This window comes from Haliotis rufescens, unplaced genomic scaffold (assembly GCF_023055435.1).
Source record: "Haliotis rufescens isolate VD_foot unplaced genomic scaffold, xgHalRufe1.0.p SCAF_2, whole genome shotgun sequence".
Lineage (NCBI taxonomy): Eukaryota > Metazoa > Mollusca > Gastropoda > Lepetellida > Haliotidae > Haliotis > Haliotis rufescens.
Window position 1 is genome coordinate 70,033,683 of NW_025963890.1, and position 25,776 is coordinate 70,059,458.

Sequence of the window (25,776 nt, forward strand, 5' to 3'; positions counted from 1 at the left end):
AAAGGTTTGCTGTTAAGTTTGCTTCGTGCAAGTGGGCCCTGGAAGTCGGTTGCCTGGTTTATCTAACATAACTAGATTCAGGGAGAAAAAGACTACAGTAGAACATGGCCATAACAAACAAGGCTATAACCTGCCATAACAGATATAACAAACTTTTTCAAAAGTCCTGTCTGCTCTACAAAGTAAATGCTCACCTCAAAAAGGCATCGCAAAGATGGCCAGGAGGTGATATTATCAGTTTCCATATATATGTCATAACACTGCTCACATTCTTTCAACTGAACATGCTGAATTCTCACAATGGAATATATATTTCTACCGAGAAGTTGATACAAATTTGAAATTTGGAGTACTAAAATAAATCCAAAGTGGCTGATAAGATTTAGCTAGTAGTAACAAACAAATTTCAACAGTCCCTTGGATTCTGTTGACTACCCCTCTTTTACTGTACTGTAAATCATGAACTAAGGCAGCAAAAAATGTGCATGCCCCTTCCTTGCATTAACAGAGTTCATACTATTAGCCTGACAAATTTCCATGACTTTTCCAGGTCTTTTTCAGGGTATAATGCCAATTTTCCATGATATCATTTCAATAATGGAATTATTTTCTGATTTTTACCAGAAACAAATTACTGGTATAAACATATTATTTTTCCATAACTTTTCCATGACTTTCTACCAATTTTTTTTCTTTTTTAAAAGATGTCCCAGGCCTGAGAAACTCAAACTAAAATTCCAGGACTTTTCCAGGATTCCAGGATTCCATGACTTGTACAATTTGTCTGTCTGTCTGTCTGTCTGTCTGTTTAATACTGCAATTTTCCAGCTATACGACAGTGATCTGTAAATAATCGAGGCAGACAATCCAGCGATTGACATCATGAGCATCGATCCATACAATTGTTATACGATGACATGCCTTAACTAATTCAGCCAGCCTGACCACCCGATCCCGATAGTAGCATCTTACAACAAGCATAGTTGCCTATTACAGCAAGCATGGGTTGCTGACGACCTATTCTAACCCAGATCTTCACGGGTGACCAGTACATATCTACCCTGTTTAATAAAGTGACACATTGTAATATATACATTTATATTGCCATGACAGGCTCATTGCATATGTCGGAAACAATCATTATCACATACCAACATGCATCACCTGGTACTTCCTGCTACTGATTTCATGGAAGTGCCGTCACATGTCAAGGGTTAGAAGTTAAGCTTGTGAGTGAGTGAGTTGGGTTTAACGCTGCTTTGAACAGTATTCCAGTTATATCACCGCATGTCAGCTAAATGTGGGAGGAAAGCCTGAAGTGATGCAGGTCTCAGTAGTTCACCACTTCAGTGAAATTAGCATGCACGGGTATGGTGCTGACAAACCAATGTAGCATAACCAAGGCAAATTGGTGTTCTAACGACAATTCTCACATGCCTTAGGGATGCACCTCTGAACAAATTGTGTCATGTTAGGCATCTGGGCCACCTTTACCTACCATCTTCCACCTTTCCATGTGAAAATCAGATAAATCACATTAACAATAATAATTGACAAGTGATGGCAAAAGCAAGTAATTTTCTCTGATATCTTACCTTAGCTTCTGCAGGAGTTATACGACAGGTGCCCTGAAAATTAATTGACTCAGTTCGTTTAAAGAAGCCATGTTTGTAGACGAGATGTTTCATGACTTCGCCTTCTTTCTTGCCAAGCGTGACTCCAGCATACTTGCTCTTGTCCAGGTTGCCAGCCAACAGGAAGTCAGGGTCCATCACCAGGTAGGCCTGGTTGTCGAACAGGTAGCACCTGAAAAACAGGAACACAGAATTTTAGCATCATATTACTCCCAAAACACCATGATTGTTGGTACTGTGGAACAGCTGGGTCACATAAAATAAAAGAATAATAGAAAGGAATGTCAAAACTGTTTGATTCATTAATCCTTGGTATTTGAGTGTCATGTCCTGGATGTTTGATTTGTATGTCCTAGGTGTTTGAGTAATATGTCCTAGGTGTTTTATTTCTTAATCCTAAGTGTTTGAGTCATATGTCCTGGATGTTCAGTCAAATGTCCTAGGCATTTGAGTCGTATATCCTTGATGTTCAATTCATATGGCTTCTATGTTTTAGTCGCCCAACCTAGGTGTTTGATTCGTATGTCCTGGATGTCTGAAGCTGGTATTCTGGACTTGGCTTCAACGGGACATGGCTTGAAATGTCATGTATAATACAGAATTTGAAATGGAAATATCTTGTGTCTCTATTTCATAATGCATTAAGTTTCCCTGCCATTTCCCTGACTTTCAATGACCCATCTAAAATATTTCTATCTCCATCCAATTACTCATGCCTCTTACATATGAAATGTTCAAGTTGTACATATTAAGTTCCTGTGTTCACAAATCAAATGACAGGTAGAGAAACATTTTCTTTAGCCAACTGTACCATTTGGCCACTCACTGAACCCTCAACTTTCCTCAATAATATACAGTCAAGTCCCGTTAATACGACATTGTTGGTTGCATATGATTATGTCGGATTAACGAGTATGTTGGATAAACGAAATTAGGTAGTATCAACGTTCGTGATCGAAAATTGGACATCCTGTCAGTAATTTCATTGGTCGGTCAAAGTTTGCGAAAGGGTCGTTCTCACGTGACCTGTAATGGGATGTCTTAAGCGGTAGCGAGAGCTTGTATCCGATTTTAATGAGATTGAGGTAATCTAGGCATGTGATTAATCCTGTTTTGTGTATTTAAAAAATTAATTGTTTATTGTTAAGCAAGTTTATCTCTGCAGCCGTTGAAATATGCAGCTACTCGCCGACTCGTCTTGCATCAAAACACGGGTCTGTGTACTCGCGGGCAGATGACCACGGAGTACGCTGATCACTGTGTTGGATTAACGAGATTGATTAATGAGTGATATCAGCATATCGTTGCAAATTAGGTGTGTCGGAGTCGGAGTGCGAGACTGTCGGATTAACGGGTCTAAATAGCACTGATTAAATCGTTTCCCATCATTTGTGTTGGATAAAGCCGATTGTCGGATAAACGAGTGTCGGATTAACGAGACTTGACTGTACATGCCAAATATGTTAGTCAGCAAGATTAATAAAATAACATCTATCGATGTATCCAATGATCTACTATTTCCTCCCAGCCATGTACATTTTTCACTATCGTGATGGATTTCTTGACAATGACTTACAGGCAGTGGTTAAAATTAGGAAAAGGGCTTAGTCTTAGTTCTAGATTGAAAAAATCTATGTTACTATTAGTTGGACAAAAAACTGTTTACAAATCACTCAAGGACCCCATAAATTTCTAATTTCTGATACTGAATGATTAACAAAACTAGAATCTACTGAAAGAGATGACAAGAGACATGCAAGTACGGTCAAGTGGACTCAAACTGACAACTACAGGCTTGCAAACTCTTAACATTATTGGCACCAACACAGACACAAGTGTTAAACAAACCCCCGTGGTGTATGCATAAAAATATTCGCTCCTCACCCATCTGATCAAAGTCATCTGCAGAACTATTATGGTGAGTCAAGATGTCCCATTTGAAAACAGTTTGCCTGTGTGTTATGTTTTTCTTCAGAGAAGTTTCCATACCTGGTCTCACAGTCTGGCTCTCCATCAGGGCAGAAGTAGGTCTGGCCACAGGACTTGCGGAAGTCACTGGCCTGCATGCTCTCCATGGTCTTCTTCTGGAAGTCATCGTATAAAATGTCCAGCCCAGTCACAGCTTCCACTCGCTCTGTGGCACATCGGCGCTGGTCTGAGTTCGGACCTGGCGCCATGCTCAGATAACAAACCTCTGAAGACAGAGTGAGTAGGACAGTTTAACATGTCAGTATTGCAGCAATATCTTCACATGGGACTCAATGAATGAGCCTTACAGTTCAAGGAATCAGCAGATCCTGGCACAACTAAGTGCAGCAAATTCTACACAGTGAATGTTCTGCATAAGACAAGTGAGACATCCATGCCACCCCCACAATATCCCTGATGAATGAAAATACAAAACAGGGAAATAGAGTCATCTCAGTTCTTCAAGATGCCTTACACATAGATATATTTTTAATTGCCCGTACGTCGACCGTTCTGAAGCTTTGTTTGCAAAAGGACACTCAGCTCTACTCGCTTCATTCCACAAGCGTAGTTTCTGCTCAAGTGACACACTGTAGGAGTAGGCTCATTAGCAGGTCAGGAAACACTTCTTTCCAGGGAATACCCCTACCTTGTTTCTGCATTTTCCAGAAGCAAGGGAGTTAACTGACTGTAAAAGTCCAGTTTCCATCCTTGCCAAACTAGGCTGGAATTTCTGTGCTCGATCGCAGCGCGACCAGTGGATATTACAAGTTATTTTCCTTCCCCTCCTACTGACCAATCAAATTCCACCTCTCATATCACTTGCATTTGCTGCAAACAAAATGGCGCTGCCCAGTCAAGACAATCTGATCAATGATCAAAATCTATATTGTGCATCAAATCACGTGAGCCCCTTGATTAAAAACATGAAAAGATTAGGAAAATACATGTATGTTGATGCCCAGTTAACGGTATGCATCCTTTGCAAAACCTGCAGTCGACCGAAATCTGCACGTTGAAAACCATGTTGTTTACAAACCAGACATCAATTTCGTTATATCATTTTGATTGGACTATGCATAGACTCGTTAGTCAAGCGAAAATATAACTCCATAATTCCAGCCTAGTTCAGCAAGGATGGAAACTGGACTTGCCTCAGGAAGTTGGCTTCATACAATCAAGGCACTTATATTGATAAACACTGGCTTCTAATCCAATCAAGCTGGCAATTAGTATACTGTAGCTTGTCCGTGAGAAAAACACACAAGCTTTCTCTTCAATTTGCCTTTTAATAAAACATGACAGGAGCCAGTCTATCCTGCACAGTGCTTGGGTTTTCGGCGTTGCTGTGCAGAGTTCTATTGTTTGGGTTTGAGAATTGAATTGTGCAAGGAACTAGAGAGTTGACGTCATACTCAGAAGATATGTGATGAATGATTCCAAAACACCTAGAAACGTCATCGTACTGGCCTTTTAAATTAATATAATTATTATTCTATTTTCTCTGCAAATTGTACTGTTGCTAGTCCAAGACATTTTGTGTCAGAAGTAAAAAGCTTCCTTTCTAATTCCTGGGACAATGAAGGAGACTGATTAGAGGAAACTGATCATGAGAAACCATTTGATCTATGTCACGCAGAAGAGCTGTATGCTACTTGGTGCTATTATAGTACAGTTGACAGTGAAAAGGACTTGTGTTGAAAATTAGAAAAAATAGTCGTAGTGTGATTGCAGATAATAAAGGATTATGGCAATGGTATTATAGAGGTAGAGGATTCGTGAGAATTATAAAGCTTCCTTTCTAATTCCTCGTACAATGACAGGGAAAAAGAAACCTAATCATGAAAAAATATATTAGCTCTATCAGAGCTCCAGATAAGCTTTTGGTGTTGTAGGTATTTTACCCATGCATTTTAAAATCATTGGGTATCAGTAATTCTATCTGGGTATTCAAATTTCTGTTACCCACTAGTTTTTACACATGTGGGTATTTAAGTTAAATATTTAAAAACACTATTCATCTAGTCCCTGTAAACTGGTGTCGTGTGGGTTCGAGAGCTTTATAGGACTCAAAAATACCACGATACTTCCACAAGAAAATGTGATGGCAAATGATCATGATGTAACTGTCATCGTGGAGTTTGGCAAGGTTGACGGAATGCCCGTTGATAATTTCAAAATAAGTTGCTGATTTGCTAATCGAATACACAGGGTTACTTCACAATATTTTGATGATACACACAAGTTATCTTTTTGTAGCGTATCTGTAATGTTTGTTGCGTATTTGATAGGCTTGGATTTTATTTTACTGCATATTTCTGCATTTCTGATGCATATTTTACACAGATACGTAGCTTATCTGGAGCTCTGCTCTATGTCTCATTTGTTTAACAATGCCTCACATGCAGACAATCAGCATAAAGCAACTTACTGATGAGACAATCACTGTCCAGGTTACACTTGCATCCCCCAAGGAGAGATCCCTTCTCATACTTGGCACATTCTTCATCTGTCTTAGGTGTCATTCCTTCAAACACAGCTTGTGATATAGTGTTAATCTTGCCTACACCTGCAGCGTCCATGTAAGGCGTTGAGATAGACGTCTTGTGCGGGGCAGAGCTTGTTCTCTTGTACCATGGGCGTCTAAACATTCACACGATTATTCAGTTTATGTAAATAATCAAGACATGACATGCTCCAATGGATTACTTTAAGTCACTTTGTTATGTCGTGAACCAAAAGTCAAGTTAATTTTCATCAGCCCATACTTCATTATACTCATTGCAGACTCCATATTGTATAAACTGTACCGTATTTTCTTGAGTATAGTGCACACTTTTTTTCCAAAAAACACAGCTGTGTAGAAGGGGGTGCGCATTATACACGAATTAATAATGTGTTTTGATGGGTTTTTTCCTATGGAAAGATATTACCGTGAGCACATAACACCGGAAATACCATGTCAACAAATCCATACTGAAGTACGCAAAATCATCATGTAATTACACTGTCTGGCTACAAAAAGAAAACGTGTGTACAGCAGATTGCTGTTTCCGGCTTAGTTTATGAGAAAATACACAAGGTAATCTTAATCCCTGGATGTAAAACAATGCCTAGCAGAACAAAAAATACAATTTAAACGGTAAATAAATATGTCTGGTGATTTTTTATCTCAAATTTCAATTGTGTACTAACCAAGTTTCTCATCACCCGTTCGTTTACCGGAATTCGCTGAAGGGGTAAATCTACAGGGTTATTTTGTTCTGAGCTTGACATTTAAATTTTTTTCTCCAAAATACTGAATCCGCTAGAGGGGGGTGCCGATATACATGGGAGCGCACTATACTCAAGAAAATACGGTAATCTGGAATGACAGACTCCAGAGTTCAGAATTAAGTGAGTGCAAATGAGAAAGTGAATTGGGATCAACACCACTTGGAACAGTATTCCAGTACGTTATATCACAGCATGTCAGCTTAATGTGTGAGGAAGGTGACTCAGGTCTTAGATGATAACCACTTTGGTGAAACCCACAAGCTGGTATGGTGCTACATGTGTACATGTAATTTGCAAGCTTGGGAGTAGCATGGATATGAGAGGTTTGCAGTGTATCACAATATTTTGCGATGCAAGAGGCCGTATTGTGATACGAAACATGATATATTGTATGATACTAAATTTTACATTCGGAAGTGCAATCGCGACAGACTGCAATATTTGATTCATCAATTTTGCCTCTGTTATTTTAGACTGAAGTGCTTCCACACTTGGGCTTGGGCTTTCTCATCAGAAACAACTGACCACATCACCATCTTGGGGTCCCGGATGTTGATGAGTGAAGTGAACGAATGCGCATGCACTGAGAATTAAACTCTATCCTTGCAAACTTGCATTTTGGAATTTACGGAAACATTTTGAAAGGTATTTGGCAAGTATATAACATCAAACACATAGGTGGAAATCAATATTTGAAATCACTCGATATACCGCATTCTAAAAAAAGATATTGTCATATGCATCATGGAAAGAATGAACTTCAATTTTCCAATATACCGGTACAGGGGACTTTACAACCTTTTTTATCAAATACTATTCTCATATGTTATGATCTAAGCCTTCAGATGCACTCACTTGGTGGGGTCGTAACCTCTAGTTGACCTGTGACCTGGGTAAGTCCTAAACACGCCACTCCGTAAGCCAACATTTGTCCACTTGATTTGATTGATGGACTCAAAGTCTCGAGTGGCCCAGATTCTCTCAATAGGCTGAGTCAGCAAAACATCGGCTCTAGACAGAAAGGAATGTAACCAGGGTCATGAACAATATGGCAAAGTTACTGTACATGTGTATATTCCCATATGTATCAGAGTATTTGGTTCCACTGAACTATTTCTGTATTAGACGGTGTTGTTTACTTACAATTCCAAACCGCCGTGATATTGCTGGAATAGTGCTAAAAGCGGCGTAAAACCATACTCACTCACTCACTTACAATTCCAAATGTCCAAAAGATGTAGAGTTTTACTTCATATTCTTTCATTTTGCAGGTGTATCACAAACCCGAATCATTTGTTTTTAAATTTCCGAGATCAAAGATGGGATATTGTAGGGCAGAAACATAGAAGGCACTTTGAATCTTATGCTATTAATAGCCACGCGCAAAATACCAGAGAATCTGTGTAAGCTGGTTGTTCAACAGTTTTGTCTTGCACTTTAAATCTGTTATTTTCACATGCTTTTACACCAACATAACTTGTAATGTAATGTATCCTATGTATCACAATACAGGGGTTGTACATCAGTGTATTGAGTCATGGGTCTAGAATGGGGATACAATATTGTATCGCAGTACAAACGTATCATTAAACCACTAGTAGAAGTTAGAAGAACTTAAGCATGATTTAAGACTTGAAACTTTTACAGATAACAACTTCAATAAAGAAGGTAGACACAATTTTATGGATAATAACTTCTGACAACAAGACTGACAACGGTATAAGGATTTATACTGAAACGTCGCTTTTTACAGTTTTAAAGAAGTTGTTATCCATAAAATTGTGTCTACCTTGTCATCCGTCAACTTCTAAGTAATGCCTATCACAGAATTCAGTAAAGAAGGTCTTATCCATTATTGCTTCATGTCTTCAAAATCAATTTGGTTGCTGTCTCAGGAATGGCGACATAACACATTGGAATGCGAGGATTGGGTCTGATACAAGTTTCAGTTTACGAGCCTACCGAACGCCCTTGTGGAACTTCTGGTTGCCAGAGTCACATCCTTCATCCTTCTGATAACTGTTGATCCACAGATGAGCGTCCAGGGTCTTCTTGTCCAGGTTGTCATCATACATGTAGGTGGTGGGGTCACACCAGGTCTTGGGGGCCAGAAAGATTGTGGAGTACTTGTAAGAGATCCTCAGCCCGGGGTAGCGCTTTTCCTTCTCCCTCACATCAAGCTGGTGGAACGTCCCTGGAAGCTGTTCCCGAAGCAGGTCACTTGTGTACTCCTTCAGCAGGTTGAAGTAGCTCTCCACGTACTTCGATCTGTCCACAGGCTCTTGAGAGCGACGGAATTCCTGGTGAGAAGTTAATCATATATTATGAAGGTTTGAAAATGTGCATTAACGTTTTTGTATTTGCAAGTGCATTTTAGAAATTCTCAAAGACAACTGTTTGTTCCAAGCATAATGTTTTGAAAAGGAAAGAAACTGTCTGCACCAAGATAATCATCACAACTATTTAGATTATCTTTACAAATATTATTTTAGTAAAATCGAAATATTTTTTACATTTGTATTCTTATCCTGCATTACTCCTTAATGCATTTACTGTTTTACGTGTAATTTGTCATCCTTTCGTTGTGGGTATTTTATCAAACTGGGTACTTCACGATTATGTGCACATGTTCCTATTACTTCTTACAACAACACATCCTTATTTTATGTGACACTGGCAGCAGACTGACCTAAGTTTCAAATTTGCCAAATTTATGGGATAAAGGTGAGGCCTGGTTTGTCCTCAACACTTACAAGATCCATGTCAGTGAGGCAATAGGCAAAGGAGTATTCTGATTCTTCAAGAGCACCATAGAAGAAAGTCTGGAACACAATGGGTCAACAATTAGACGATGTCTATGCTGTCTCACAGGAGACACTGAGTTCACATGCTGCTGTTATCTATGTCTCTTGACATCATTCTAGATAATTGGAATTTGTACTTTTGGACTTCAAACTGTTTTATTGGATCATTGTCATAATCATTTCTAAAGAAATCTTATAAGAAATTGGCATATTTAAACATATGCCACAAACAACGGACCAGAATAGATTCCACTAAATCATGTGAATCAAATAACATTTCCATTGATCCTCCTCATTATATAGTTCTGTTGCAATTCAATACTATTAGTGAGAAAAAACAAGTTGTTTAAGCAGCAATATTTCTTATTACACTGCAGGGAGAAGAAACCACAAGGGGCACATCCCTAGAGTGTTTTATTGTATGAAAAACAACGACCATGAATCGTTAATTTCTCATATGAGATGTCAATATTATGTACAGCCTCTTTAACAATGTTAAAAAAAAATACAAGCTTTAACAATATTTACCCGTATTTAAATACTGATGACTCTCTGAATAGAATCCAACCTAGGCAATGTCATTTTCCTGAGGCAAGAGAGTTAACTGACTATAAAAGTCCAGTTTCCACCCTTGCCGAACTAGGCTGGTATTATGGAGTTACATTTTGGTTGGACTAACAAGTCTATGCATAGTCCAATCAAAACCGCACAACGAAATCGAAATCTGGTTCGTAAACTGTCTGATTTCAGTCGATTGGAAGATTTGCAAAGCATGTGCACCACCAACTTGTTGACGACAGATATTTTCCAAATCTTTTCATGATTTTAATCAAGGTGCTCACGTGATTTAATGCACTTCGTGATGCAAGACTATATTTTATCACAATATAGATCTTGATTATTGATCAGATCGTCTTGACTGGGCGTCGCCATTCTGTTTGAATCAAATGCAGGTGATACTAGAGGTGGAATCTGATTGGTCCATAGGAGAGGTACATTCGTGACCAACTCGTGTTATTCCGGGACAAGCCGAATAGCGACTCGTGCCCCTGTCGTGGCCATTTTTGTGACCGGGTTCCGTCCTAGCGCAAACGGGCATACCTAAAACAATTGTCAACTAGTTGCGTAATGGTTCACATATATTTCCCAATATATTATATATATTTCAGATGCAATTCAAAGCACATCGGGACATGCGGAATTATACAGTATGATTGGACACATTTAACTGTGTATTGGGTATATTTTTAGATGCAAGACATATGTAAAATCAAAAAATATTTCTGAGGGATTCTTTGACGAAGAACTTGAAACCATACGCGCATTCTGATTGGTTTGTCGTATTTTCGCACATAACATTCATCGATAGGGGGACGAGCCTTCTTGCAGGTTACGGAAAGGGGCGAGTGGTGACGAATGAGGAGAGGTATAGAAGGGACATAACTCATAATAACCACTGGTGGCGCTACGATTGAGTCAAAGAATTACAGCCTAGTTTCGGTAAACTAAAAATTAAACATGTTAAAGTTAAAGTCAGTTAACTCTCTTGCCTCGGAAAGATGAGGCAGCGTCTGACAAGAACATTTATGAACGGGGGGGGGGGGGGGGGCAATTTGGTTTTTCCCGCATATTCTCACAATTTGCATGTCGATTACCTGTACCTATTCTCCCAATACCGATTGTCATATCTCTCCCACTTTTGGATGTGATCATTCAGCCATCTACATCTACAGGTAACCACTCACTAGACACCTCCCTCTCAAGAAGAAGGTTGTCCAAATTACGACATCATCAAGTTGCGAGCCATCATGTTTGAATCTTCAGAAATGACGTCATGATAGAACAATAATTTATTGCGAAAGAAACCACGCTTCCTTCATTTTACCTTGTGATTTATCATGTAGCTTTCTTATATATAGTTAAATCATACAAGCCTGTGGTTGATACCATGAGCAACACTATTGTCATGATGAAATTTGATTCCCTTATAGTCAGCCCAAATGACAAGTATGCTTTGTTTGTTTATATTGTCTATTTGTTTAATATGTTGTTTAACGCTACACTCAGCAATTTTCGAGCATTATGATGACAATCTGAAAATGATCATACTCAAACCAGACAATCCAGTGATTGACATCATGAACATCAATCCATGCAATTGGTATAAGATGACATGCAACCTACCAGGGTCAATGAGCCTGACCCTCCAGTCACCTCTTATGACAAGCATAGGTTGCCGGGGACCAACATTCTTAGCCACAATACAACAATGCACTAGTACAGGGGACATATTATTCCACAGAAAACACACATAGGCTAATTTCACATTACCCATAAGAGGTATATCAAATCTCGCACATTGTCTTCAGAAAACAAAACAACCTACCGGGTATCACACCTCCATGCCAGAATGATGAGATCTGATTGGTTCACGTGATCTTGATAAATTACTGTAAATCGCGAAATTAATGCGTCTCCAAAAGAATGCGACCACTGGACCCTAGCCAAAATTGCGAGTCAATATGAATGCATCAGCCCCTCCTCACAAGCATCAGTGGATTTCTATCTAAAGATATCCTCAGTCAGGTTTAGAATCCTCACCTTAATCCAACCTTAATTAATCCAATCACACACCAAATAGCACCGCTTATTAGGGCTGAGTAAAGTACTTCCGCAAAAACAATACATGCATGCTGGCTCGTGTCGGCCTTTGACGCAGTCGCAAAGATACAAAGGGTGGCGTCTGTCTGGACTTGCAGGTGTGATCAGTGATGACATAAGTGAGTAGAACTCTTGTCTTGACCCCAGCAGTGACAATTCACAGGACGTAATTAGTGTTTAGATGACATTGTTTATATACTATATTTACAAGTGCTGCTCAATAAACTAATATCAGAGTGGATCGAAAAAAATGACCTAATACTATTAAACAATAACCAACCAACTAGATACGACAAAATCCACCACACCATGTCGGCTATCGACTTAACAATATGTACGCCAGACTTAGCACAAAGTCTGATGTGGGACGTCCACCCAGTACCTCTAGGCAGCGACCACTTTCCCATAAATATAACCCTAGGAAATATAAAAATACCAAATCAAACCCCTAAACAGGAACCTAAATTTCAGTACAAAAACGCCAACTGGGACCAATTCCAAGAATTATGCAACGAAGCTAATCTAAACGATTTAGAAACAACAGACCCCGAAACATTCTGTCAAAACCTAACTAACTTCATAATCAACGCAGCCAAATCCGCAATCCCCTTCAAATCATCCAACCCAGGAAAACCCACTGTCCCTTGGTGGAATGAGGAAATAGAGCTAACTAGACTAAAACGCAAATCAGCTTTCAACAGAGCTAAACGAGACCCCTCTCATCTCAAAACAGCTCATGAACTAAACCACCAAGTCCAAAACCTAGTTAAAACTGCTAAAACCAAAAACTGGAAAAAATTCTGTGAGGAGCTAAACCACCACACCGACGCTAGGAAGGTGTGGCGCAAAATTCACGCCATCCGAGGCATCAAACGGCACAAAAAAAGCCCCAATATAAACAACTCAACAAACCCCACCCAAAAGGCCAACAACCTAGCCAAACACTTCTCTAAAGTTAGTAGCAACAGTAACTTCAGTAAGAAATTCCAAGATAAACTAAATAAAGAAATAAAATTCTCCAAAGAAATCAGACAAGACAACCTAGAAATAAATCAACCTTACACCATAGAAGAACTAAATCACGTACTAAACAATAGAAAAAAAGGAACAGCCCCTGGCCTAGACCTCACCTCTTACCAAAGAATCAAACACTTACCTACCAAACTACTCCAAACTTTACTTAAACTATACAACCTAGTTTACCTAAACGGACAGGTCCCATCCTCATGGAAGGAAGCTCTAGTAATCCCAATACCTAAACCAAATAAACCAGCAGATCAGGCAAACTCCTATAGGCCCATATCCCTAACCTCAAATCTCTGCAAAATAATGGAACTTATGACTAAAAATAGGCTACAGCACTACCTAGACCAAAACAACATCATAAACCCCGACCAAAGTGGCTTCACTCCTGGCCGATCAACTCTCGATAACCTTGCCCGACTAGAACAGGATATAAAAACAGGACAGCTAAACAAGCAATACACCATAGGCATATTCCTCGACTTCTCTAAAGCTTTCGATATGGTATGGCACCACGGGCTAATACAAAAACTAAAAAAAATAGGACTAAAAGGCCAAATAATAAACTTCATCCAAGATTTCCTAAACAATCGCAAAATTACCGTGGGTATAGACCATACGCTATCGGACCAGTGTCCCCTAGAAAATGGCACTCCCCAGGGCAGCATTCTCAGCCCAACCCTCTTCAATATAATGATAAATGATCTATTCGAGGGCTTATCCCCTAAACTAAACACTTCAAAATTCGCGGATGATGGAGCCCTATGGATCCGCACTAAAAGCATTAAAATGGCAGAAAACTTAATCCAAAAATCTCTAAATAAAATACAACAATGGGCAGACAAATGGGGCTTCTCCCTTAACTCAGATAAAACAACAGGAATAGTATTCAAACATAAAAACATGAAACCTGCCTACCCAATCCTCCAGCTAAACAACCAAACAATCAAATTCCAAAAACAAACCAAATTCTTAGGACTTATTTTCGATCAACACCTCACCTGGGAGGCTCACGTCCAAAACCTAAAAACTAGATGCAGCAAAGACCTTAACACATTAAGATGTCTCACCGGCTCTAACTGGGGAGCCTCCAAAGATACCCTCCTCTCACTATATACAACACTAATTAGATCAAAACTAGACTACGGCTGCGCCATATACAATACCCTAAACAACTCTCTATCTAAAAAACTTGACTCAATACAATACCAAGCCCTTAAACTAATTACACGCACCCAACATGGCACCTCCTACACCTCACTTCAGGCCCTTACAGGAGAAATGCCACTAAATCTACGCAGGGAACATCTAAGCCTTAATCTCTGGGCCGCGTCCCAAACAAACCCTCTCATCGAAAACCTAATTAACCAAAACATTAGCCCAAGAAACCAAGCTCTAGCTCGCAAACACCCCTTACTCACCCCAATATCCCAAAGAATAACTAACTACCTCAATGAACACCAAACTCAAAATCTTAAACAAAACTGCAAAAAATCAAATATCTTCACCCCTAAACTCAAAATACCCCAAATAGACACAACGCTAACTAACCAAATAAATAAACAAACCGACCCAAACATAGCTAAAACCACCACACTTTCTTACATACACAAAAATTGGCCAAATTGGTGTCACATATACACTGACGGATCTTCAGACCCGATCTCCAACCACACAGGTTTCGGAGTCCATACCACACAACCAGTTATATCCACACAATCTTACCGACTCCCTAACAACCAATCTATATTCACGGCCGAACTTATGGGCATGGCCTCAGCCCTGCATAACCAACAATCAAAAAACAACAAAAAAATCCTAATTCTCACTGACTCGCTTAGTGGGCTACAAGCCCTCCATAACAAAAATACCAAAAAACGACCTAAATTAATAAACCAAATACTTAAAAGCTCCAACGACCTAACAAAAGCAGGCAAACAAATAACCTTCTTGTGGATCCCCGCCCACGTAGGAATTTACGGCAACGAAAACGCCGATAAAGCAGCTAAATTATCTCTCAAAATACCAGAAATAAGCCTAAACCTACCCATCTCAAAATCAGAAATTAAAAGTGTAAACAAACAAAAAATAACCAAAAAATGGCATAATCAATATCAAAACTCAAATAGCCAAATCAAAAAAGTGCTCAGAAAACCACTAGCCAAACCTAAAATCCTACACCCCTCTAAAAAAATTGACAGATTAATTACAAAACTCCAAACAGGACACACGAACCTAAATAACCACCTAAAACAACTTAAAAGACACACCACGGGCAACTGCCTCCACTGCAAACAACCTGAAACCACAGAACACGCACTCATCCACTGCACCCACTACCAAACACACAGAACCACACTACAAACCAACCTCAATCTAAATAAGGTTCCTACTCTAGATGAAATACTAAACCCTCAAAATAAACTAGAAAACTTCAAGGCCCTAGGCGTATTCCTAATCAAAACAGGCCTAATTAAGCGCATCTAAAAACTAATTAATCTACCAATCCAAAATCCAATAAACATACAAACACCCACCTCACCCGGCTCCCTTAGTTCCCTCCTCCACCCACCTCGGCATTTATTCCAAATTTTAAAATTTCAAAAAAATCGATATAAGCAACCCCTAAAAGCCCCCTCTTGGGTTGCACACACCACTTTCACCCTTCTCGGAATACAATAAATGGCCTGGCCAGGCCCGTGTGCGAAATACGCTGCAGTCGGAAAGCGCACGTTAAATCTTCTATATCAGTCAGTCAGTCAATAAACAGTGGTGTGGAATACATCAGCGTATGTCTAAGTTGGTATTTTTGCTATCCAAAATGTCTTATTGTTGATATAAATGCGATGTTTAAAAATGCAAGCAAAGACCACTCGCATTTTTTGCATTTAATTCACGCTCGCGTTAATTTCAAGATTTACAGTATTATGCATCCCGCCTTGGAGGGGAATAAATTTCTGAGCGGGAGAATAAATCCCTTATACCCCACTTTGGAGCAAAAGGCCACATGCTTTTCCCCAGTCAATGAAAGTCATGTGACACAGTACAAGTTAACCTTAGCTGAATTGAACAGCTGTTTCCTATCAATTTTTATTTTGTTTTAAGTCTTCTACAAAGACAGATTTAACATGTCCTTGAGATAAATTTATTTGTAGCAGTATCACGAAGGGTACATATGATTTTATGCGTCCCTTTTTTGGTTTCATACCACATGACCTCGGCTCGTGGTATAAAACCTAACATGGAATGCATAAAACCCATCGTGATACTCCTACAACTTATAATGTTATGGTACAGTAAAAATAGTCTACGTATGAAAGTTTACCAAGCCTGACCATCCCATTTTTTTAGTCAGCTGACTTATTGTAACCCCGAATCTCAAGCAGTCAGTGGACTGAAGCTACCTTGCAGTACTGAGAATTATGTTGTACCTTGGTATTGTCTTCGGATCCCTTCACCCTAATCTTGCCAGTGTTCCCAGCTTTCATCTCCCTCTCTATGGTGGAGAACTCAGGAGGGTTGCCATACTGGTCAATCTCCATATGGGAGATCGGGATGAAGATGGGATCATCCAGCAGCTATAAAACAGATAAAACTAGATCATGAATGGCTAGGGATTGAGGATTAGTGATAATCTCAAAAAAATATTTACAGGTCACGGCAGAATGACGTTTCGCGAACTTTTACAAATCAATGAGAAGACAAACAAGAAGTAAACATTAGCCAATCTGAGAGCAACTTTCTCTAGTTTTATAGCACTAGTTTCAAACAGGTGACTTCAATTAAATCCAGACTATGCTTTGAAACCTAGTTCTCGATGTAACATTTGATAACTGAAAATAAAATAATTCTGGAATGTCCAATAGATGACCAAGATTTTATGGCATCCCTTCCTATGGGCTATGGAAAGTCTCTTCCCTTTCATATGTTTACCCCATTGAAGCGAGAGATAGACGATGATTTTGCAGGAATCTGGTAAGCGATGTTTTGATTGGTTGGATGAAAGGTCGTTCTAACGTGACCCTAATGGGTATGTCCTCAATCTTTGTTTCGCGGTAGTGAGACCTAAGATCCAATTTAATGAGATTGACTTCAAAGCAATTAGAAGCTGTTTAAAAATCATCACTTATACCATGTATACAGTCAGAACGATATACTGATGCTCTATTTTTTCAGTGACAGTTATTGCCCTCACCTTCTTGCTAGGTGTAAGCCTGGGATGGTAGATTGTCTCCCCCTGGTTGTTAATGAGGAAGGAGTAGACGTTGCCCCACTGGTGCTTGGTGAGGAAGTTTTGTATCTCGTCCAGGGTGGCATCAATACCAACAACTCCTATGTACCTGAAACAAGAACCCCAAGTGAGTCCAGAGTGGCATAATAACCAGGGTGGCATTGTAACCAGGGTGGCATTATAACCAGGGTGGCATAATAACCAGGGTGGCATAATAACCAGGGTGGCATTATAACCAGGGTGGCATTGTAACCAGGGTGGCATTATAACCAGAGTGGCATAATAACCAGAGTGGCATAATAACCAGGATGGCATTATAACCAGAGTGGCATAATAACCAGGGTGGCATAATAACCAGGGTGGCATAATAACCAGAGTGGCATAATAACCAGGGTGGCATAATAACCAGAGAGGCATTATAACCAGAGTGGCATAATAACCAGGGTGGCATAATAACCAGAGTGGCATAATAACCAGAGTGGCATAATAACCAGGGTGGCATAATAACCAGAGTGGCATTATAACCAGAGTGGCATAATAACCAGAGTGGCATAATAACCAGGGTGGCATAATAACCAGAGTGGCATAATAACCAGGATGGCATTATAACCAGGGTGGCATTATAACCAGGGTGGTATAATAACCAGGGTGGCATAATAACCAGGGTGGCATAATAACCAGGGTGGCATTATAACCAGGGTGGCATTATGACCAGGGTGGTATAATAACCAGGGTGGCATAATAACCAGGGTGGCATAATAACCAGGGTGGCATTATAACCAGGGTGGCATTATGACCAGGGTGGCATTATAACCAGGGTGGCATTATAACCAGGGTGGCATTATAGCCAGGGTGGCATTATAGCCAGGGTGGCATAATAACCAGGGTGGCATTATAACCAGGGTGGTATAATAACCAGGGTGGCATTATAACCAGGGTTGCATTATAACCAAGGTGGCATTATAACCAGGGTGGCATTATAACCAGAGTGGCATAATAACCAGGGTGGCATTATAACCAGAGCGGCATAATAACCAGAGTGGCATAATAACCAGGGTGGCATTATAGCCAGGGTGGCATAATAACCAGGGTGGCATTATTACCAGAGTGGCATTTTAACCAAGGTGGCATTATAACCAGGGTGGCATAATAACCAGAGTGGCATTATAACCAAAGTGGCATTATAACCAGGGTGGCATTATAACCAGAGTAGCATAATAACCAAGACTTTTTTGTAAGCGCATTACATTGTCTCAGTCGCTTGAATGAGAAGCCAATTCTCTAATCCCTAATAACAATGGGGGCTCTAGGTCAGCACCTACCATCTAGGATTGGTTAATCAGAAACTACGCTTTAAGAAATAGAGCCCAAACAGTAAGTCAGATTGCTGTTCTCTTGTGCCAGCCAGGCCACCAGAGTTAAATTACTAAGCAGATGATTAGAAATCAGCTGCATGCAACTAATGTACATGCTCGGCAACCACATGATGTACCACGCCATGCTGGTCCACATTTTGTCTTTCAAGATGATAACACTCGTGCCCACCTACACATAGTGTAAATGACAACTTCCAGCAGAATAACATCACTAAAATGCATGCAATGGTCAGTTGTGACCTTTCCCCCACAGAGCAGATCTTATTGATCAAGTCTTGATCAAGTGATTGTTCACACCTGTGCAATACACTAGTCCTCCTTCTTTCTTATCCATCCATTGGCATCAATCGATACCACTTTCAATTTCTGTAATCTGTTATTTTCGAAAATTTGAGTCTAAAGAGTCTGATTTGGGAGGTGTCTCTCGCTCTCTCCTGTAATGGCACTTTCACAAGCTAATGCAGATAACCTGATGTTCACACAGTCCTGTCATTCCTTCCCAGAAGTTGGACATGAGAACAACCAGGGATCATAAAGAATAATTGTGTAGCAGCATTAACATAAAATGTCAGAGTCCTGTGATGAGATTCGAACCATGGACCTTCTGATCCGAGGTAAGAACCCTTGTCCCAATCATGCCAATGACCAAAGATGTTAACCCCATCAGCAAGCTGACAAGGTTTGGATGTCATCTACTGGAGAATGCCACACCCTGCTACATACTCCTCAATCAGGAGCCACCTAGAAGGGTACTAAGACTTATTTCACTAAAATGTATTATGAACGTGTCTGCTCCAAGCTGGGCGCTAAATAGCGACCATAAAAGTTCTGAGTCCTGTGATGGGAATCGAACCATGGACTTTCTCATCTGAGGTCAGATGCTTTGTCCACATGACCAAAGAGGTCAATCCTGTCAGCAAGCTGACTAGGTACAGATGTCATCTGTGGGATGACACCGTGCCCGGCTACATTCACATAATGTTTATGCAATAAATGGCCACATGTCAGTCAGTGTTGGAAATCAAGGAATCCTGGCGCATTCCTGCTAAGCTATAAGAGCTTTATCTAGGAACCACTTTTACAATGTGGTGAGGTTCAGCACCCCTTGACCTTACTGCGTAATATGCAACACCGCACTCATCAGGAAGGCATGGTCACGGAAAACCAGTGTTCAAAATTAGCAGGATCCTGGGCTTCTTGAGGTTTGTTGCCATAGTAACTGCATCAAGGGAAAACTCAATCTTTAACATTTGGGTTATGACAAGAACCCCTTGACTTTCAAAGACTGGACTGGGACAGGTAACTCGGGTACTCTGGTAGGGTGGACACTGAGTAGGACCCGAGAACCCACAGGACTTCCTGGACCCGTGGTTGGACATGTGATTATATTGTTTAATGGCAAAAATTATCTAGAACTCTATGGTTTCACTATAAGTGACAAATGTTCACATTTCTTTTTGACTATGCACACATTCCTTCTGACTTTATATGTTTCAATAAAGATAAAACGTAATTCATCTTCAGTTAACTTCAGTGAATGCATGATCAAATTGTTTTATACGTGTTTCTATAATTCATTTTGCCAGGGCTATGGTCAAACAAGTCCCCCAATCGGACACTTTCTACCCATCCCTTGAGACCTACAGTGGGTAGGGTAGGGTTATAGAGAGTTGGGTACCCGGGTAGTTAATTAGGACTTGCCCCAGCCCTAGTGGACAGCGACACACTGCTGCTGGAAGATTATTGTGTTGCTTCCTTTCACTCTTGCCCTCCAGCTCTGCAATTAGCGACTTCCCAATGTGGTTCAATAATCAATATTCAAAGACAACAGTGTAAATCTAATTCCTATCCCAAGTTGCTAAATATAGATGTAAGATCACAGCAACTAGATTTCTTGCCGACGTGACAGCATGTGTTGTTGTTCCCTGGTGTCAGTACATGAAAGTTTCTCTTTAACATCGTCTTTTCTGGGGAGCAATCTACTCTCACCATCACATAATCACTGAGCTGTTTTCAGTCAAGATTAAAAACATGTCTGTTCCAGAAATACCACTGTGTAAATGTCTAGAGTTTCGGTGTAGGAAGTACCATGATCAATAGCTTGGTGATTGGCTTTTAGGTGTATTATGAAAGCCTTGAAAGGGACGATGATGATGATGATGATGATGATGATGTATTATGAAAGGGACAATGATGATGATGATGATGATGATGTATTATGAAAGGGACAATGATGATGATGATGATGATGATGATGTATTATGAAAGGGACAATGATGATGATGATGATGATGATGATGAGGAGGAGGAGGAGGAGGAGGAGGATGATGATGATACTTTCTTTGTAAAGTACAGATTCTAGTTCTTTTAGATGATGATGGTGATCATCATCATTATCATTATTTCATCAACATCATCACGATTATAATAATTATTATTTCATCATCATCATCATCATTATTGTTATTATCATCATCATCATCATTATCATAATAATAATCATCATTTTAATAATAATAATAATAATAATAATAATAATAATAATAATAATAATTTCTTCCCTGAATAACAGAAATCAATCAATTCAAGTAATTTTTCAACCATTCCAACAAACAGTTGACCTGATAATAACAACACAGCAACATTTCCAACCCCGTAAGCAGCTATGGGTGCAACCAGTTTCTTGTCTGGTTCATAAGCTTTTCATCTGAAGATACACTTGGTGCATGTCAGCCTTATTTGTAAAAAGCCTTGAACAGATCCATTCTCATTCCCTAGCTATATGTTTTTTTATTGATTACCTCCAGTAAGCAATATATTTAATTTAATGAATTGCGGGATCAGTTCAAGCAATCACTGTTCACTGCAGTAGTAAACATAGTTATTACATTCAGTAGAATTGTGCCCCGGCAGATTAAGTGCACACCAATCAACTCCACTGAGATAGAAATGAAGCATGCACAACAGGCAGAACAAGATCCTATGTCGCTGCCCATGGGTATTGAGTTTAAAGCTAAATAAGTGAGCTATCATTGTCATGAACATGGTGTGGCATATGTCTTGAGGGCATTTTTACTCTGATTACCCAAATGAAATATCCAGGGGCTGACACATCTGGTGGGTAATTTCATTACTGCTGGAATTGCTTGGGTAATGCAGTGTTGACAATTGGCAGGAATCTCCACATCGATCACTGCTTTAGGCTTGTTAAAACAGATTTCTCATTTCTCATGATCCATCTGACCCTAAACTTAATCACACCCTTCTATGTTTGTTATTTTTAAGCAATTAAGGAACAACTTTACAACAAAAATGTTTTTGCACAAAATTCCAACTTTTTGCACACACAATGCCATTCATAGTTGGATTCCCAAGGTAACTGTGACCTCGGACCTGTCTCTCTTCGTACTTCGAGCTGCAGAGAATGTGGCCAAAAGGGATGACATTGTACATGAAAATAAAGTTTGTTTTCATAGCTTGGTAACCTACTAAAGATATAAAAGAAAAAAAAGAAACACTCCCTCCCAATCAGTCAGTTGTAATACCTCCTTGACCAGGGCACTGTTCCACAAAGCAATCGTAGCACAAAGACGATCGTAACTCCTATACTTTAACATAGACTTACAACAGTCGTAGTGCTACAATTACTTTGTGGAGCAGGCCCCAGGCCATATCATACTCAGTACAGACAGCGGTGTAGGGGATAACCCGTTTGCTCTTCACACTGAAGGTCTGGGTTTAGTTCCCAACATACATACAATGTGTGAAGCAGCCTGGTACCCTACCCAGTCATCAACATCCATCACCAAGTTTCTACTGGTCATTCCTTAAAGAGAATTTGATCAAATAGTCCCATTGGTCGTTATTTAGTTCCAATCAGATCACATTATAGCTGTTTCAAATGTTCAATTTATGCCACACCATGCAACTACACTTCATACAGTAGTACTATTGATTACACCCCTGACATTTATCATGGTCAATAATTAAAAAATATATGTATTTTAATTTCACTGTATACAAAGACTTATTATCAATTTAACAACAAATAATAGTTTTAGAAGCAAGGCAAAGTTGTGTTCAAACAATTATCAATTAAATGTGATATTCATTAAAGCCCTGTTACACTATCAAAAACTTGGTCAAAGAAAACTTTACTTTGTTGCATCTGTCACATTATCTTGCCAGGGTGGATGCTACTGACGAAGAATTGTTTGCTATTGTCATATGTAGTTTGTGTATTGCCATGTTGAGAACACGGTGTCGGGGTAGGCAAAGGCATATTTGGTCCTGAGAATGGCTGCTCGTTGTTGAAACAAGTCAATTAATTCTTCCAACATCTCGTCAGTCCAAAATAGTTGACTCATTTTGACTTCACTTGATGCACTTCCGGTTGAAAAGGGGTAAATGTTCTTTGGAGTCTGATTGGCTAAATTAAATCAACGTTATCAAACTTTGAGCAAAGTTTGACGAGAAATAGGATCGGTTTCTATTGCATCAAAGTTCCGTCAAAAACTTGGTCAAAGGTTTTTACGGCATGTTACACTGTCAAAAACTTGGTCAAAATGGACTTAAACGGGTAATTCACCGAAGTTGAAGTTGAATCAAAAGAAAAAGATAAGGCTGAACTAAACAAGACAATGTCAGTAATAGGTATTCATCATGATTAATGCAAAAGGGAATAAAACAATCAAAAACATTCCCACAAAGCCACACACTCAAACTCCATAATGAAAGCAAGGCATGGTTCTAATGCTTCAGCAAAACACAATTAATCATAAACACAGACTTTTACCACTGACAGTAGTACTCCTACCACTAACAATATACATCACACCTGTGCATCAGTCTCGTTAGCATTCTTACATAACCTTCTCATCATCTGTGATAACGGTAACCTCCCAAAACCCCTACATCCCATTTCCCCTACAGCTTAAGACAACAAAGTTCACGGTCCATGGCACTGCTAATCCCTAGTCTGTTACCTATTTCATACAATGGAACAACCCAAGAAACTCGAATAGATTGAGATAAATATTTAATTACGATTACGATATTATTCAAAATTCATAATACATTATAATAAAAGGTTCATTTTTCAAAATTCATAATACATTATAACAAAATGTTCATTTTTCATCTCAACTGTAAATCGTCTCATCTCAGTTTCTCAGTGTAATAATTGTTTCTTCCTATTGTTTTTTGTAATTTCTAAAAATTGTCTTATCATACAGGCATCTTTCATTACACTTACATAAATTTTATTTTTTTTAACTTTCCTTTAAGTCCCCTAATCCCCTAAAGCTCTATCCCTTTCATTTCTACTACCTCTACTCCAGACCTTAATCTCTCCTTTAGGTGAGTTCATAATGCCAGACAGGTAAATGCCGCGTGTTTTTTTAACTAATTGTAGGGAAACTGGGTTGTAGGGGAAATGGGATGTAGGGGTTTTGGGAGATAACCGTGATAACAAGGAGCTGTAGTGCTACTGTACTCACTCAGCCTCGAAGTCAGCACCTCAGTGCTAATAAGCATGATTAGGACCACCCTTCTAATCTTAGGAGTGCTCTGTCCAGTCTGCAAAATGGCCACATGTCCTAAGTTCAAGTCTCGTCAAAGTATGCTCTGTCTTGTAATAGTCCAGATAATAGCACAACAATCTACTGAAAATGATGCTAAGAGTCAGTGTTCAGGCTAATAGTCTCAAAGGTTTTTCGTCACACACCGTCAGTCTGGCCTTCTGACATCCTAAATAATCCATTGAAGTGATATGATGATGGCTAGATGTTTAATGTTTCAAACTTACTTAATAAATCTGATGAAATCTGAAGAAACTAGAAAGTACACATGCATACATTTAAATGGGCTGATCACATGTAGGTTTGAAGCCATGCATTCAAATTAATACTAAAAATCACAAGGAACATGACAAAAGTGTTAGACTTTTTCATTAACCCCTTGATCTAATTGCGAGTTTATCTGATTAAATATGTATTATTTCTTATACAAAGTTCAGCATAAATGGAAAAACATATCCTTAACCTCAGATATCCAAGTTTATGTACTTGATAAGTTAACAAAAATAATTTCTTATCCAAAGTACTTGATTAGCATGATAAGCAGCAATCTTCAATCTTGAGTGTTGATGCTAACATGTGTTTCCCTGATCTTAACATAGTTCAAGTAAATCTGTGGGAACACATGTACTTATATTCTTGAACACATCTAAATGTTGTAAATTCCCTTTGACTTATTACAATTTTGGTGTCAGTTCAATTATGCCAGCTACAATAGTAGTAGGGCTGGTACAAGACTACCAGGACCTGTGGTTAGAAATGGTTAGTCACGTCATATATAGTCTAATGACAATAACAATAACCTTCTGCGATTACACTAAAAGTCACTAATGTTCGCATTTCTTTCAGACCATGCACTCTGACTTGTATAGGTTTGAGCAAAGATAACGCTTCTGTCAACTTCAGTATTCATCAAATATTTTGTACCCAACTCTTGAGACCTACATTGGGTACCTGGCTAAATAATTTTGTATTCCAATTGATAAAATGGGATAGTTTTTTAACTGCAATGCAAACATACATGATACAGTTTTATGGGAGCTGCCACAGAAAGTGTTTGCCACTATTTTCATTTAAGGGTCCAAGGGCTAACGATGGAGTTGGGGGATACCTACCCTAACACAACTAACATAAGAATCGTAAATAAGTATTGTGTATTATGTATACATAATACGTTAATATGTATCATGAATACATAATTTTTCATAAAAATATTTAAAAAATATA

General features: G+C 39.2%; 1 pseudogene; it reads right to left on the bottom strand.

Moving 5' to 3' along the window:
* Positions 1 to 17,768, bottom strand: part of LOC125382134 — a 27,323-nt pseudogene extending 9,555 nt beyond the window's left edge.
* Between the last annotated feature and the right edge of the window lie 8,008 nt (positions 17,769 to 25,776).